We start from the raw sequence: 18,859 nt of genomic DNA on the forward strand, positions 1-18,859 counted from the left end.
AGAGAGCTGACACAACAAGATGACGCAACAAAAAGAAACACAGATTTCTGTGCCGCTGACAACAACAAAAGCGGACAAAGAAGACCCAGCAGGTAGACACAGAGAACAGACAGCTGGGGTGGGGGTGGGTGGGAGAGAAATAAATAAATAAATCTTAAAAAGAAAAAAAAAGACCAGAGTTGCATTCCCCTTATCTTTGTTCATTCCTCAATCTTGAGGATTTGGAAATGGTGATGCCCGCTCTGCTTCCAATTGAGAGGGAGCTTAGATCCCATGGGGCAGATGAATGGAACTGTCTTGCTTGTAATTGTAGATACACTCTGTTTTGTGGGGTGGGCATTGTCCATCATCATCCTTTTATTAGTTGTCTTGGGTGAGTTCGATAAACTAGAGAGTAGGTATTGACTGCAACTCTGCTGAGATTCAGGGGTTCAATCAGCATAAGAACAGACCTAAGATTTACATCTCTGGGACACATATTTAGCAGGTACAGTTCTAATTATGGGTTCAAATAAAATAGGCATAATAGCCATGTGTAGGAAAATTATAAATGAGCCTAATTTCATTACATTGGGGGAATAAGTTTTCATATATTCCAAGGAAAAGCCCTCTGATAGGGTGCCAAATTCATGGTAATGTCTGCCCTGCCTGTAGTTTCCAGATGTCTCTAAAGACCTCAGAAGCTCCCCCTGCTTGAAGCACTGTTTGCTGTGGCTGTCAGTGAGATCCTCCAGAGACATGCATAAGCATAACTTCTGGAATGACCTCCCAACTCACTTTGAAATCTCATAACTATAAAAACTCATTATATTTAATATTTGCCCCTTTTGGTCAAGGTCTTTTTCCAAATGCATCCTAGTTGGCACTCAGTGATAAACCCTCAGTGCCAGGGAGGCTTCATCCCTAGGAGTAACGTCCCATGCCAAGGGGAAGATGGTGAATTTATATGCTGAATTTGGCTTAGAGAGAGGTCACATATGAGCAACAAGGAAGATTTTAGGTGGTAACTCTTAGGCTATTAGTAGGCTAAGTTTCAATTTTACAATTATAAGTTTCATAAGTTCAATCATTAATATCAAGGGCCTGGAGTATTGGTCTGTCCTCCTTCAGTAGGCAATGTCCATGTACTCTGGAGATTCTTGTCACTCTATTAGAGAATGTAGCAGGACTCCTCTGGATGGGAATTCAGTATTCTTTGGTTATTGTGTGGGTCTCCATACACCAAGACAATACACATTTACCACTTGACCAAATTCACTTTCCCTAGAGAATTGCCCCAGATACACCCCCCCCCCCACATCCCCCCCACTACCGATATTCCTCACCAGTGATCCTCCACTGCCAGAGCCGCAACTCTTCTACAACCTAAAACCTCTAGCAAAACAAGGCCAAAAAATAAATAAAAATCAATACTGAAAATTAAGGATCGACACTTCAGAGCAGATCATTGGTGAAGTCTTTCTATCAATATTGCATTTCATGTAATTTGGAACTTTTGTTCATCTAAATTGAGGTCTTAGAATGTTTTTAAAAATGACCCCTAATCACAAATCCTTTTTTTAAAAAACTGGATTTTATTATACCATTTGGAAGCAATACTAAATCTAGAGGCATGGAGGTGTTTTTCATCCTTATTTCTAAATAAGCTTTGAATTTGAGAGGAGTAAAGTCTGTCTTTACCCTAGGCAGGGACATTACTGAAAGGGGCAAAAGAAATGGGAAGAACAAAAAGATTCTGATGCCACTGATATTTCCTGTTCACAGTACAAATATGGGTACAGCTCAAGAAAGATCCAATTTGCTTTATTTTATATGCATTTGCCTCCTGAAGAAATTGTCATCTCTAAGGCAATAGTTCTCTAACTTTGGGTCCCAGACAAATAGAGCAGAACAGAGTCTCAAGAGCATATTGTGGCCACTTGCTTCTTCCTTGATGGAAACATAAGAGCAATGCAAAGCAATAAAGAAATACTGGACAGGACATGGAAGCTTTAAATTTCCCTAAGGATTGTAATTTTCAAGAGATTCCGTCCAATGGTGTTTTTAAACCAATAATGCCAAATCATATGCAAAAGTACCATTACAATCTCTTTTCTTTATCAATAATATAACACCAATGAAATCATTTATTACTAAAGTTATTATTGTTAAATTTGCAAGAAAATCTATTATTTTTCCTGAAGGCTGCTCCCATGAGCACCATTCTTAAGTAATAGACTAGGTGCTTTTTAAAAGGTAATCTTTTAATGGTATTAACATTCTCTAAATAACGATATTTAGAAATTTATTAATAGGTCATACATTGAAATATCACTTCCTGAAATAAAACACATAAAATGTTATAAAATATAAAACAAATAGATTATAAATAAATAAACTATAATGTGGGGTCTACACTAGGAAAGCCTTTATGGGAGCTAAGTCTAGAAGTGAAAAATGAGCTGATGCCTCCAAAAATAAACAGGATTTTTGATCATTATGTTGCAGAGGACACAGAGAGATTTCAATAGAAGAATAGAAAGGTATAGTACAGAACTGCTATCAGCTATAACAGTTACTTAGCTTATCATACCATGTACAAAGAAGTATTCCCCAAAAAAGAGAGGGATAGGTAAATTAGAGAGCATGCAGGAAAGAAGGATACTATTTGGAAGTTCTTATTTTTCAAAAAGACAGAGTTCCAATTTCTGATATGCTAGAGGATTGATTTAGTAGAAATTTCTCTCCATAGTATCATATCATAAACTTAAATGACAGCAAACACCACACAGTTGCCAAGACCATTTGGATTAAGCTAGGTCTTAAATAACAGGAAGTGGTAATTCCCCGTGTGAATCCTTTTGACCCATGCATTTAGATTTGATCTGTAGTCAGTCCACCAACCACTAATTTGGGACTCCTCTTATATAGAAATATAGACAAATAGCTGGTTTAAAAAATAATTATTATAACAATAAACAAAAATCACATAATGATAATTATGGTAAACACAACTCAGAGCAGGTAAGAAATTGACCCAAGTTTGCATAGCAATTCTATAGCTAGGACTAGAATCCATGTTGTTTGGCTCAGGAGTCCATGTGCTTATATTGACTTATACTTATTCATTTTTATATTGCTTTTTTCCCCTTAAAAGTTTAATGAGAGTTTTCTTTTAAAAGATTCTAATACAATTTTATACACGTGTGGGAATTGTCCAATTTCTTTGAAAGACTTAGTAACAGAACCAAAACTTTATGTCTTAATGCTCATGTTCCAATCATATATCCTCCTATCACAAATGACATCATCCTCCCTCAGAATGCACATTGTCACTTTGTTTAAGAGATAGATCTGCTTAAAGCTAACAAAAATTTCCCTATCATCATATATCTTCTTGTTAAATATGAATTATCTTGAATATTGAATAACCAATTTTGGCAAATAAAATAATACCTTAAATTCAAAATATGATAAGTAAACCAAAACAAATGAGCAAACAAACAAAGCACAAGGTTACAATACAGATATGACAGTAAACCAAGTTACTTACATAAGAATATTTCTTCTACTTCTCAACTGTGTGCTCTTATTATGGCAATCTTTGATTTATTTCTCATTTTATAGTTTTTGGTGTTCATGATAGCGGTCCCAACAATGACAATTAACTATGGTAACAACATACCTCCTCATACAATTACACATATGGTTTATAGGCAATATCTGAACTTAAACCTTTATTTTATATTTATCCTTTTTTGTTATTTGCTTACTTTCTTCAATTTTCTTCCCCCCCTCCCTTAAACCAGAGTTATAGTGTGTGTTCAGAGCACCTCGAGCAGCTGGTGATAGAATTGCTCAAGTTCATTTGTTTTTTTTTTTAAATCTCTGATTTGTATATGCTCCCAAGATGAAGAATTAAAATAAATTAACTTTAGACTAAAAAAAAATCATATTCTAGGTAAATAAAAGCATGCACTATACCACGTGGCAACTTGTCTATAACTCAGAAAATATATCATAAGAATTAGAAACAATTTTAAATGGTTGATGAATTGTGAACCTATCATTTGTTAGCTAAAATTACCAAAGACTTAGATTTCAAACTCAAGAAACTTACGTGCTTAATTATTGTAAATGTTGTATTACAAGCAAAGATGTATTACCTATATATATTTGGAATCATCAAAGGACACAGAATTACTTTTCATTTACCGTCATTTAAGATCATATTAAGTGTTAGATAATTAAAAGTGTTTTTTCTCGTAGTGAAATGCACAATCAGTCTAATTCTAGATAGGGCATTCATGTCACGGTATGTGTTTAAACTTGATAATGGTTATTGGTCCATAATTAGGTTATGTAAACAGGAAAAAGTGTCACTTGTGATGTATAATAAATCCATGTTACTTGAAATATAAAAAAGGACCTATGCTGGTATGATGGTTTGGCATTATTAGCCCAGAAAAACATGTTAAAATTAATCCATTCCTGTGGGTGTGAGCTCTTATAAATAGGACCTTTTGATAAGGTTATTAAAGTGTGGCCCAGCTGAATCAAGAGAAGTCTTAATCCAATTACTCAGGGCTTTATAGAGAAGGTCACAAAGAGAGATTTTTAAAAAATCAATAAAACCCAGAAGAGGAAGTGAAAACCAGAAGAAGCTACTATGTGCATTGCCATGTGACAGAAAAGTCAAGGACCAAGGATTGCTAGCAGCCAGTCCCAGAATGCCAATGCCGTCTGGGAAAAATGCATTGTTTTGATGACCCCTTGATTTTGCATCTCTCCTAGCCTCAAAACTATGAATAATGAAGTCCCATTGTTTAAGCCAACCCTTGCACACTATTTGTTTTGACTACCAGGAAAATTTCAACTAGTGAGATAATGATTAATTCTGAAGTATCAGTATGACTATCAAATGTGAACTCTTCTTAGGCTCATGTCAACTCGCGTTAGCCCTAGTTATGACTCTTCCTTATCTAGGAAAATTAGAGTTTCTTCTGTTTGTAAATTTCTGGTAGTACACTATAGGACAAACCTGAAATTTTCATGCTAAATCAAATACATGCCATCTATGTTTACAAAACCAAAAGGTAATGACAATACAGAAAAACCTGTTTTTAAAATTCTTTTTGGTATTTGTGTCTACAAACTGAACAATTAGACATAATTATATGAAGAACTTAGAGATAACTGGATTCCCAGTTGGAAAACCACTATTCTCTTCTTGTGTTCCTTAGTTACAAGCTCCGTGCCTCAGGATTTTAAAAGCTCGGTATTCTACTGACTGTGGATTAAAACCACAGTCATTTGGCATGCAGAGAAGTTTTAATGCATTGCAGGAGGTATCATTAGCCAGAACAGCAGGAGTAAGCCTTATTAAAGTAGTTTTACCACCATTTACCTATAAAATTCAAACTGTTTTTAAACATTAGCCCCAATGCAAGTTACCTTCTAGAACTGGATTCTTTGCAAAATTTCAAAGTTTCACAATGAAAGTTATTGCCCTAGGCGTAATAGTGGTTGAAAGAAAAGCTATTCTCTATAGGTTTTAAATATTCTGATATTCTTTTTTCTATATTCTCCAAGTTTTCTCTCATAAACACATGCTGCTATTTTTAAATGAAAAAAATATATTTTGTTAAAATATCTTTCAACATGTTTCTGTTCTAGTTTTTTATCCAAGAGTATACAATTTCTCAATTTTAGTTTATATCTAGGACCTTAGATTTGATAATCCCATCTTGCCATTAAATTAGATCCCCTTTTTGGGATGTTTTAAATATTGGATAACAACATCAAATAATACTTCTAGACAAATTATGATGGGGACCCAAGTGATTCTCCATAAGCTTTTAGATTGAGTTTGATGTTGAAGGCTGTTGTATTGATTTTTACTTGTTCATTAGACACTGAAGTTTAGTCTAGACTTCTAGTTTTCACTTTCTACAACTAATCAACTCTTAAAGCATTAAATAATCAAGCTGTTTCTTGATGTTGTAAATTTTCTGGTGATGCTTTTCTTTGTTGCTCAATGTGATCTGTGAAAAAAAATGTCAGAAAATAGACAATCAGAGAGAGGGCTGTTTATGCCAAATTCATCTTTACATATAAAGTATCATAGAGAATGAAGGAAAGAGTGACTGATTTGTCCTTGTGTATACCTGCTGAAAGTATTTCATGGTAAAGCATTTATTTTTAAATTTGTAATAGAGAGTTTAAAAGGGAGAAATGGAATAAAATATTACTAGCACGATGTAGTTGGGTAAAATTTAAAGAAGTATCTTATGATCACACACTTAAGTAAGTTTTTTTTAATTTTGCAAGAACTAGAAGGCAAATTACCAATCTACATATTTCCTAGCCTAATTCCCTAAAATAAAAGAAGATGGAACTGCAGTGTATTTGTAAACAGTCTGCTGTGCTATGAACTAAAACTAAGGGCCTACATATTAACAGAAACCAGATGCCACAAAAAGCATTAACCTTGTGTTACTAGATTCTTCCAGAGTTTCCTCACCTCTGTGGTTTAAATATCTTAGTCTGTGTACTGGTCAAAGAGCACAAGCTCTTTCACTTTTGTTCATTTGTCTTCAGCCTTAATTCCTCGTGCTGAATGTTGTTCTGTTTTATTTATTCATTCTTCTTATATCTTCACTGGGAAATCTTGTTATCAGTTAAACTGATGTTTTGTTCTTAGTATACTTCCCAAATGCTGAGAGACACATCTTTCAGTTCATATCCCCTTTGCCCAATTTTGAACCATGACCTTTCAGAGCAGGTCTTTGAAAATCCTGAAGCTAGTTTCTTTGAGATTTTTGTTTTGCTTTTAGTTTCCATTACCCTTTGGATCTCAGGTTCTCTTCCAGAACGCAAGAAGTCACCTTTTCTGTTCTGGTGTTTCTCCTTTTCCTTTAGCTTACTTTCCTCAAGTCACCACTTTCCTGATACACTGTAGCCAGCAACATGCCTGCTTATTGTAAGAAACAGCAGTGATGGAATCTGGTTATAATTATTTTGTCTGGGAGATGAGTACATGATAGTGATTTTATATTCATGCCGTCAGGCAAAAAAGAAAAAAATATCAATTAATAACCTCTAACTGGTAATTATATCTGAATAAAAAAAAATAGCATGAATCTTTTATTCTTAGTCTCCCTAAGCAAAATAGAGAAGTAAGCTGATAATAATTCAGAATGCATTACTGATCATATGAGTAAATATAATAATGAGAATTAAGTTTCCTACCTTGGGAGAAATGATGAGTAGTGGTGAGCAGTTCAGAAGGGTTATATGAAAGAAGTACTGAGTGATGCCTGATTTACCATCACAAGGGCCCACTGTAGTGTATATCTTGTTTGCCTAATACCTCAAGGTCTGATACAAGCTCTTTACTTTCCCTAGATGAGTGACTTTGGCAAAGATCCACTGCCATCAAGTCCTGATAAAAAGAAAGGCAAGATGCTAAATCCATCACTACTCTACTCATTTAGAAGGAGGAGATAGCTAAGAGAATGGAGACAGCCAAGCAGAGTTGCAATATTCAGGGATTTCTTTTCAAGATGACAGACTATGTAACAGCATTACCCTCCTTTTAACCACAAAACCCTACTGAAATGACATATATACAAAAGCAATAAACCAGTAACAAAGAGAATGGTAGAGAGTAGTCACTAAACAGGGAGATTTCAATACTTTCTAGAAGGTATGAACAGGAAGCTGCTGTGTATATGTTGAAGATATGCTGTTGGCGAGAATGTAAAGGTTTGGAATCATGCTCTGAATGGAGTTTGGAATAATGAGTTTGCCAAAAATGGCGATGGTTGCATGCAGTAAATTGAATATCTATCATGGATTAAATATATCACCTGTCCAATGACAGTGACATTGGACAGAATTAAATTGACTCCTTGCATATTATGTGTCCTAGTAATCAAACAATATTTACCTAATCAAAATGATACTAATTCTATTCTCAAATCTAAGAGCTAATTTATAGAAAAAGTAAGGAAGTTTTTGCTGTAATTGAAGATGTAATATAAATGTTAACCACCTTGACAACATAGAATTAAAATGATAGAAATGGTACATGCAAAGGGAGAAGAAAAGAGAAAGAATTTTGGGGGGAACTATTATTAACATATTTAAAAAGAGGGAGTTAAGAAATACAGAAATTTAAGTATATTTAAACATATACAAGCAATCAATACAAATAAAATAATATAATTATTAAGTATTGAGGAGATGTGGAGACAAGAAAGAAGATATGAGTTAAATCCTTATTTTTAAAATGGAATCAGTAAGCGTTGTCTAAAGTTGATGAATTAAGAAATTTTGGTAAAAACACATTATTTAGAATTATGGAAGAAATTAGTAGCAGAAACTGAAACAGAAAACCCATTATAAAATTGCCTCAGGGTAGGAACACTGGCGTTTTGGAAAGAGAAGAGTGATTTTAAAGACATGATTTTAGCAGTAAACTCTTCTATATTGTTTAGCTGCTATTTATTACATTAATTTTTATTACAGGTTAAATCAAATATTTTTTATTCCTTTTGCTAAATATGGGTCTAACATTGTTCTGTTCTTAGTCACAGTTTCCTCAGAGCTAAATGAGATAATGAAAATAAACTGCTTAGCATGATGCCTGTTACATCATGTTTGAGTTTCCTAGGCCACTCAAACAAATATCATGCAAAGGGATGGTATAAACAATGAAAATTTTAATAACTTTTTGTTCTGAGGCCAGGAAAAAGTCCATATCAAAGCATCATCAAGGCTATGCTTTCTCTCTGAAGACCGTGGTGTTCTGAGCATGCCTGTGTCCTGGGCTCCTGTCACATGAAAAATGCACATGGTAGCCTCTCCTGGCCATTCTCCCTCTTCATTTCTGGGTTTGGTTGACCTTCAGTTTCTTGCTTCCTGTGGCTTTCCTCTATCTATCTGAATGTTATTCTGTTTATAAAGGATTCCAGTACTAGGATTAAAATCCATCCTGGGCTACACCTAAATTAAAGTAATGTCTTCAAAAGGGTCTACTTACAATGGGTTCACATCCAAAGGAATGGTTTAAATTTAAGAGTATGTTTTTCTGGGGTACATACAGCTCCAAACTATCACATGTAATATGTGCACAATAAAACATTTATCATTAATATTGCCATGCCCTTTATTAACATCATTATTTGCTTGGTGGCAGAATGGTTGATAAAAAAGGGGCAGTGAATAATGGTGCATGTTCCTTCTTCATTCACTGCAACCAAAAAAAACAGACTTCTCTTTCAGTTCTTTAAAGTATCTGGTACCTAGTGTTAAGAAGTTCACTTCCATGCAAATGTTAGGAACAACTATGCAAATCATTTCCTCTTATCATTAATTGTTCTGGTTCACTCAAGTTCCATCCAGGGCAAATTCATATATTTTTATCTCTTTCCCCAATTCAAGTAATATTACTTTCTCTCTAAAAGCCCATTCCTATTATGCTATTATAAGACTATACTTTATACTTTGTCTCATAGTACTTCATATAAAAACAGAAGCCATGCAAATTTATAATTATTCAATGAATGGTATTTTTTCTCCTTCTTTTCTTTCTTCTTTCTCCTTTCTCTTTTTATCCCTCCATCCTCCCTTTAGCCCTTCTTTTGTTCATATCAAAGATCACCTCAAAATAACTGTGTAAAAAGAAGACTGATGTTTATTTATAAGACAATTAAATTCTCAAAATATAAATATGTGCTATATCTTAAGAGATGTCAGAATTATTGCCATATTACAGGATCAAATTTAGTCCTAAAATATCTTAGGTAATATCCCTCAAAAAGAGATATTAAAGTACTTAAGTATGTCTATGCTAGCAAGTATCAAGGCACTTGTGGCACTTTTCCTTAGTGAACATTTTTTGGAAATATGCTAAAAACTTCCAGTATGATTTTAGATTAAAAACCAGTTCTTGAAGGTTTTTAATTCTCTTTCCACAAAACAAGTTTCCTGGTCGAAACAAGACCTCATCTTTTCAACCAATGTCCTATACATGATAACAAATTCCATTCATTGACACTAAGGATCACAAAAAAATTTCTATTCAACCAATTATTTTATTTCCTAGAAATATTCACATCAAAAATACAGTTTTTATCCAGCTGCAATGAAACACACTATATTAAATGATTAGGAAATTAATATAGTATATTGTTATCTACGGAATTGATTGGATTGATCAACTTGGAAAACCAGTAATATAAAAGAAAAGAAAGGCAGCAAGGTTAGATAATAACCATGAAAATAATTAAATTAATATATTCAGGAGAAAACATGTGTATACTAAGAGAAAAAAAAATGAGCATAATGAAACAAAAGCAAAAGAGAGAGTGAAAGAGAAAATGAGACATAGAATTGTGGCATGGATTGCTTGCTTCAAATATAAGACTGTGGCTAGATAACAGCATAGTGAGCATTCAACTAGGTAGAGTTAGTTTTAGTTTAAACCCTGTGAAATATATTCCAATCACAATTGCCTTTACAATAAGTAGTTATTTTATAGTAATGGCACTATAATAAAAACATATGTAGATGAAGTAATCAGTAATAGGGAACAGACATGAATGTGGTCTAGTTATTTCTACCTTGGAGTAAATCTAGGGAGGAATATGGGAAGTTATTAGGACCCCATACAAAAAAATAATGTATTGAAAAAGGAGAATGATGTTTATGTACCATAATGTTAATTTGAGCCTAAGTAGTTGTAGCAGTTTGATATAGTTATGAATTCCAAAAATAGATATTGGACTGTATTTGTAAACTGTCTGTGGGAAGTTTCACATTTACTTTATTAAATTATGATTAGGACCACATCAGTAGTGGGTGGAGACTCACAGATAAAAGACATGGCAAAGATCAGAGTTGGAGTTTTTAAAGTTGGAGTTTTGATGTTGGAGTTTTTTTGATGCTGCAATCTTGAACTGGAGCCCTGGGAAGTAAGCACATAGAGGAGCTCGGTTGTGAGAAAAGAGAAACAAGCCCCGAGAAGAGAGGACCGCTGAGCCCAGAGAGAAGCAAGCCCTGGGAGGAGAGGAACATAGGAAGCCTTAAACCTGGCAGATGTTGGCAGGCATCTTGCTTCAACACATAGCAAAATACTTTCATGAGGGAAGAAACTTATATTTTATGGCCTGGTAACTGTAAGCTTCTACTCCAAATAAACACCCTCTTTAAAATCAACCAATTTCTGGTGTTTTGCATCAGCACCCCTTTGGCTGACTAATACAGTGGTCTAGAAAGAACTTTCCGTATACTACTATTTTTTTTTTCTCTTTACATGAAGACTCTAGAAAGAGTCAATATTCAATAATAAATCATGTGGTTATATTACCGTATTGCCTTATTGGTCAACTGGGACTTATTTTTAAAGAATAAATCCCAGAAATTAGAAACCCCAGAGCAGAAGAATCCAGGAAATCAGTTGTTGGAATTTCACTCTCTACCATTAACATCATTACAGAGTTTTGGGTCTACCCAGGGCAGGGTTCTGAGTTGGAAGTCAGTTTAACATAGTAATTGTAGTCATCCCACCTCCATTAGAGTTTAGCTTCTTTTCTGTGGTGTAGACACAAACCATTCTGATTCATTTCATAAAATTCTTATGCAACCTACTAATAGGAAATGGTATTCGGCACACTGCTTTTAATTCCAAATTGAACTGTTTTCCATTTATTAAAAGAGCACTTCTGCTTTTTTATATGTCATTCTATCTAAGTGTAGGAGGTTTTGATTGGAGATGACATTAATTATAAGTAAGGCTAATTTAACAGATGGATGATAATGAGATATATTGAATCATCAACTGAAAGTAAAAACACACTTAGGAGAAAATGACAATGACGGTTCATTGGTCATTTTTAGCCTTGTGTGTCCAATGTTTTAAATAATCAGATTTAGAATTCTATTATCTTTATAAAATAGTATATTAAACATAAATGTGAGTTATGCTTATGCCAAAGTATATAGTCTCAGTTATGCCAAATTTATATGATTTGATTAGAATTTATGTAGATTTGGCTAATTTTTCTATTTCTTTAAATAAGATGTACTTATGGGAATATTTTTATATAAACACTATATAAACAAATAGTAAATCATATAATAAATTGCAACTCTAAGGCACACAAATGCTTTTAATTCTGAGTCAATAATGTTTCATAACAAATTTTTATGAGGAGATAGATAAAAGTTTTATTTAGGAAGAACGTGTGATTGTCAATATATCTTGATAGATTGTCTTTGCATATTCAGTCACTGTTACTATTTCGTAGCTTACCTGAAAAATGAAGAACATGTTGACAGTAGAACATAGAAGACTGAACATAGAAGACTCTCTTCTGGAAAGAACCACTGTGAGCAACAACGGAAGGCCTTTTGTTAAATTGCTTTTGACAACTCCATTTCTGTTCAGCTAAGTCAACAATCTTTGCTTTTAAGGAATTCCCGTGCTTATAATTAGTCAGCTAGAATGAGATATTTAAACTATGTTTCATGAACAAATATACTTGTAAGGATTGTCAATTTTTCTACTAATATTTTTTTAAATTTTGTCTCTACAATTCGATGATATATTTTTAAAAAACACAAAGCACACATTCCAGAATATCTTGATAATCACCTCATAATCATAGATTAACAATTAGTTTGTTTGTGTTTCAGCTTAGCATACTTTTAACAATAGACAACATTGTTTAATTGTCCCCAACTGTTGAGAAAATGGAATTCTAACTTGTGTTATGTTTGCATCAAGAGAAATTCAAATACTTGCCACAGTGCTCTATATGAATAGATTTTTGGGGGTTCAATTTTAAAAACTGTTAAAAGGTATTGTAAATATTGTAAGCATCCAGTCAAGGTCAAGAGAAATCTTCAAAGAGGATTATTTCTTAAAACATGACATTTTAATTATTGGGGGAAAATTTGCTATTGATCATGGAACCCATCAATACTATAGTTGGCACAAAATAGATAAAAAAATGGTGCATGATCATGCAAGAAAGGTTGAAATTGGCCCCCTCAGAAGCTATCCTTATTTGTAAATATAAAGTTATTGGCATAGATGTCATTAAGCCTGAGGAGGAGATATTCCAACTGTACAGGCCAAAATAAATTTTATACAGAAAGGCATAGCAAAAAACAGCACATGTTACTAGCAGAACCCCAACATTTTAGAGTGATTTTCCTGTGACTTATCCTGCTCCTGAGAAGCAGCCTGAGGCCGGAAGGTTATTAAATATTTCCTTTTGCTCTGAACACTCCTCCATTTTTGTAGTCTGAAAAACTTCTGTTCTTCCTATTAGCATTTCCTTCAAAACATTTCTTACTTACACCTGCGGAGAGAGTGAGAAGGTAGGAATCAGCTACCTCTCTTCTCTAGTACATTCTGACATCTCCTGGAAAAAAATGACATCTAAACAACAATAAACATTTTAAAATCAATTTATTAAGGTATAAACTGTATCTATAAATTGCACCAATTCTGAGTGCACATTTCAGTAATTTTATCAAATATATATATATATTTCACAATTTGTAGTAAGTGTTTCATAACAATGCGAGGTGTTAGTGGTGGGATGACATATGCGACCCCTGTATGATGTTATGCGAGTTCATTTTGTAAGTTCACAAATTTTACTATACACTTACTGTTTCTTTATGTTCATGTATAAATGATATACTTCAGTAAAATTTTTAAAAATTCATCAAGTCATGCACCTATAATTTGTATATGTAATTACTCTTCAATAAAACATTTTTAAAAATAATGCTAGAAATAGAGACACACCTAAACAAAGTAGTTAAAAGAAAGTAAGAAATGACATACTTTTCTGCACAAAAAATCCCTAAGAATCAACCAAAATCATGAAAGTTAATAAGAAAGTTAAGTAAAGTTGTCATCTATGAAATCCACATATGAAAATTACTACTATTTCATACATCAGGAACAATCAGATTATATAATTTTTAAGTGCCATTCTATGTATCTAAACTGCTATCATATATCTGGGAATAGGAGTTACCAAGCATTATCCAACACCATAAAGGATAAATTAATAAAACACTTTAGAGGGAATGAAAGAAGACCTAAATAAAGGGTGAGAAATACCATGTTTTTGAATGGAAAATTTCAGTATTTTGGAGATATTTATTCTCCCCAAATTAACAGATGAATTTAACATATTTCAAAAAAAAAATCTAAATAGTATTTTGATTCTTCTTGCCAACCTATTTCAAATGCATGTACAGGTATGCAGGAGTAGCCAGAACAATTTCAAAGAGCAATAAGGAATCGGAATTTGTCCATCAGATTTAAAGATTTATTGACTATTTCAAAACAATGTGGTTTCAGAGTAGTATTAGTCAAATATATATTTGTTATGAAATTGAGAGTACAGTAAAAGATGCAAAACATTAAACTGAATGTGGCATAAGCAGGTCCCTGACTACAGTAAAAGGTGGTTTTGGCTGAAGTGCTTTGCATCAGAAAGAAAAGGATGCACTCTTCCCAAAATTAGTACAGGACAACTGTTCTCCATATGATGAAGGATGATTAGGTTACTACCTCATATCAACTCCCAAATAAGTTCTAGGTAGTTAGATACCTATATGTGAAAAACGAAGTAAGTATTGCACCATTCAGGAGAAAATACATGAAAGTGTCTTTGTGACACCAATGCAAAGAGAATTTTTTTGAAACAAAACAAACCAAAAAATTCCCCATTAAGAAAAGGAAATACCGTGTGGAGGTATTTGCAATGGATATAACACAATTCTTGTAGCCATTCTGCTTCTAAAAGCATTTGGTTTATGTATACAGGGAGAGGTGCAAAGAATGTCAGGTGCAGCGTGTTTGAAAGGGAGAAAAATGTATAAATTGTGTGTGTGTGTGTGTGTATGTGTGTGATGTGTTTCAACATATGTGTATTCCCCTGGTCAAAGTACATATAGGGTTTTATATATATATTTATATTAATTTATACAAATTTTTGACAAAGCCATAAATGGAATACTAGATGGATTAACTAGATGTTATTTTACTTATGATCTGAAAGGAAACTTCCTAAATACATAATAAAAGAATAATGGGAATGTTGAGAATAGCTCTTAAATGTATGTATAATAGTCTACCTCTTTCATGAAAAAATGTGAAGCAGATAGATAGATAGATAGATAGATAGATAGATAGATAGATAGATAGATAGATAGATAAACATTTGCTAAATCTTTGTGGTATGTACATGGATTTGGTTATATTTTATTCTGTACTTTATTGCTAATCTTAATGTTCAAAGTAGCAAAGTAAATGGACTTTTAGATAATAAATGCAACTCATAATGAATGCCCTTTTGCCTATTATAAATTATAGCTGCTTCTTTAATCAACAACTACAAAGAAAGTATTTACTTCCTGTAACTTTGTTTGGAAGATTATATATAAATTATGACCTCTACTCCCAAACAATATCACATGACTGTAAGTGATAAATGGCTTGGAATGAAATATAAATTTTAGGATATATAAATATTAAGAAACATAAATGTTAGGGTATGTTCCATATAGTCTTCCTTTATTCTCTCCCTCTCTGTTATTTCCTTGTCATCTATGTTTTTCAAATTTCACAGCTTGAAACTTTATTGTCAGAGGTTCTTCTCCTTGTCTGTAGAGGAGTGATTAGATCCACTACATCTCAGCAGATGCCCTCGAACAGTGTAAGGAGAAAGGAGGAAATGATGAGTCTTTCCAACTAATATACTATCATATTATCGGTAGGAATATTTAGAAATGAATATTCCACCCTCTCCATACAGCCCTAGGTGCTGTGTCTATGAAGCCAGACTGTGAAGGTTGGAATATGAGTTCTGTTACATATATCCATGTAACTTCAGGTAAGTTATTGCAATCTCGGTGTCTGGGTTTCTTCATTATAAAAGATATATCCCATAGACTTTTTCTGAAGATTGAATAAACCAAAGCCTGTGACATGTTTATATCAGGACCTGGCACATATTAAATCCCCAGAATAATGAACTGTTTCCTTATTTCCTATCTGGTTTTTTATTTTACCTTTCTTTAGGTAATCTCCTGCTGATTTTTACTAGGAGATACCTTCAGTCTATGTGCTTCTGGAGTAGCAGACTCTATTCATTTCTCTATAGGTGAGCATGGCTAGACAGTCCCATAGCCCAACAATTGGTTTAAGGACGGGCATATGATTCGATTGCAGGAAATGCAAGGAAATAGGGTATTTTTGGAAGGGGGAAGAGACCCAGAAGTAAGGTGGGTACTCTTTTTTTACTAAATATGAGGGGGTGATAATGTAAACTGAAAACTACTGATAGTTAAAATTGTCTGAGACCATGTCTGATTATATGTTTCATATTTTTTCATGTATAGTCTAGACTATGTTTCTTGTCACTTGTGACAAATATTTTAAATGTTGATATCTAGCTAAAATTTTATGAGAAGAAAACTTACTTCCTATACAAAATTAAATCATAAAATTCTTTCTCCTTAATATTTGTAGGAAGTGTTCGGGGAAGTAATTGAGTAAATATCTCAGATTGATTCCTTCATATATCAATGAAAAGAAATGCTCTTTCTTAATCCTTGTTAGTGATAAAACTAAGCATATCTAGTTATTAAAGAACATTCTAGCTTCCTTAACGAATAAAGCCAACTCTGAACAAGAATTCAGTACTTTTCTCAATATTTAATGTTAGTTGATAATACAGGCATTATTCTTGGTTAAAAGGATGTCTTTATATTTCATTTTAACTAATGAGACAGAAAGTGGTCATTTTAAAAGAGGTATTTTGTTATTATAACTATAAATAACAAAGCACTGAGACTCTACTTAGGGATAATCCCTCAGTTTCATATTTGAAAACAAAAGAACAGAAAATGTTCTTAGTATAAAGTATGAGAAGGGAAAGAAATAACTATGGTAAATCTATCAAAACTATAGGGAGGGAAGTAGATTTGGCTCAATGGATAGAGCATCCACCTACCAGGTGGTCCAAGGTCCAGGATTCAAACCCAGGGCTTCCTGCCCTGTGTGGTGAAGCTGGCCCACGTGCAGTGCTGTGTGTTTTTCTGTGTCTGTTTGTATTCTTGTCAGCGGCACTGGGAATCCGTGTCTCTTTTTGTTGTGTCATCTTGCTGCATCAGCTCTCCACGTGTGCGGCCCCACTCCTGGACAGACTGCACTTTTTTTGCATGGGGCAGCTCTCCTTACCGGGCGCACTTCTTGCACGTGGGGCCCCCCCTACACAGGGGACACTCCCGTGTGGCACAGCACTCCTTGCGTGCCAATTACACACTGACATTTTCTTGGCTTTAACATAACCTTAGCATTTTTTTTAGAAAGAGAAAATGTTTCACTTTATTTTCAATTTTGGTATATATGGTAGCATTAAAACTAAGATTAATGCATAATGGAAAAATAATTTTAAATTAAATATGGTTTCAGAACAAATGCTTAGTCCTTTTCTTAAGTATTTTGTTCTTGATTTAAATTTTAGAGTAAGAGCTATTAGCTCTCTGCCTCTTGTGTTGCACAAAATGAAAAGACAGTCTGAAATAAGAAAGAACTACACAATTAATTTTAAGAATCCTAATAATGAAATGCAAATAATGGTTTAAAAAATTTTAATGACAAAAATATGTATAGCATTACCACCCCCAAAGCATTTATTAATGAACCAATTGTTCATGACACTGTATTAAGCCTTGACAATAATCAGGTGTCTTCAGTTACAATGATATTTGGTATATTGTAAGTTACTAAAGGATAAGAGTTATACAATCTATTTTTCAGAATTTTTCTGTAGTGTGAAGTACCATTAGTATTTGACTATAATCTTAAATAAACAGCTAGACAGACTATAATTAACCCAAATTAGAAACACAATTCCCAATTCTATGAGTATTGTTATTTTTTAAAATCCTTAATTTAAGTCATATTTCTTGAGATATAACTTACATACTCATGATTCCATTTCTAAGTGTACAGTTTGAGTAGTTTAACTAAATTTATACAATAGTATAACCATGCCATGATGAAAGTATATTTCCTTACCCCCAGAAATTCCATCCTGCTGTTGGTAGACAATCCCTTCTTCCCCTCCCCAGTCCCTGGCAAACACAGATTTCTGCATCTATAATTTTGCCTTTTCCAGAAATGTCATATAAATGGTATCAGAAATTATGTAGCCTTTAAATCTGGTTTCCTTAACTTAGCATAATGTTTTAGTGATTCATCCATATTGTTGTACACAGCAGTAGTTCATTCCTTTTGATTGTTGAAAAGTATTCTATAATATGAAGGTACACAATTTGTTTATCCATTCACACGTTGGTAGACATTTGGGTTGTTTCCAGTTTTCAGCATTTATGAATAAAGCTGCTATTACTATTTGTGTATTGGTCTTCATGTGGACGTATGTTTTCATTTCTCTTGGGTAAACACCTAGAAGTTGAATTGTAGATTCATATGTTCAGTGTATAGTTAACTTTACAAGAAACTGCCAAACTGTTTCCTGAAGTAGTTGTGCCATACTGCATCCCCAAGAGCAATGCAGGAGAGTTCCAGTTGCTGTGCATCCTTGCCAGGATTTGGGAATTTTCAGTTACTTCTAAATTTAAGCTTCTAGCAGGTGTGTGGAGGTATCTCATTATAAGTTTAATTTGCATTTTTGCAATGACTAATGATGTTGAGTAACTTTTCATGAGTTTATTTGCTATCCATATCTTTTGTTCACCTCTTTGGTCCTTTAATTTTTAAGGTGTTTTTTTTCTTATTGTTGAGTTGTAAGAGTTCTCCACATAGTCTGGATAC

This window comes from Dasypus novemcinctus, chromosome 7 (genome assembly GCF_030445035.2).
Source record: "Dasypus novemcinctus isolate mDasNov1 chromosome 7, mDasNov1.1.hap2, whole genome shotgun sequence".
In the NCBI taxonomy this organism is placed as follows: Eukaryota; Metazoa; Chordata; class Mammalia; order Cingulata; family Dasypodidae; genus Dasypus; species Dasypus novemcinctus.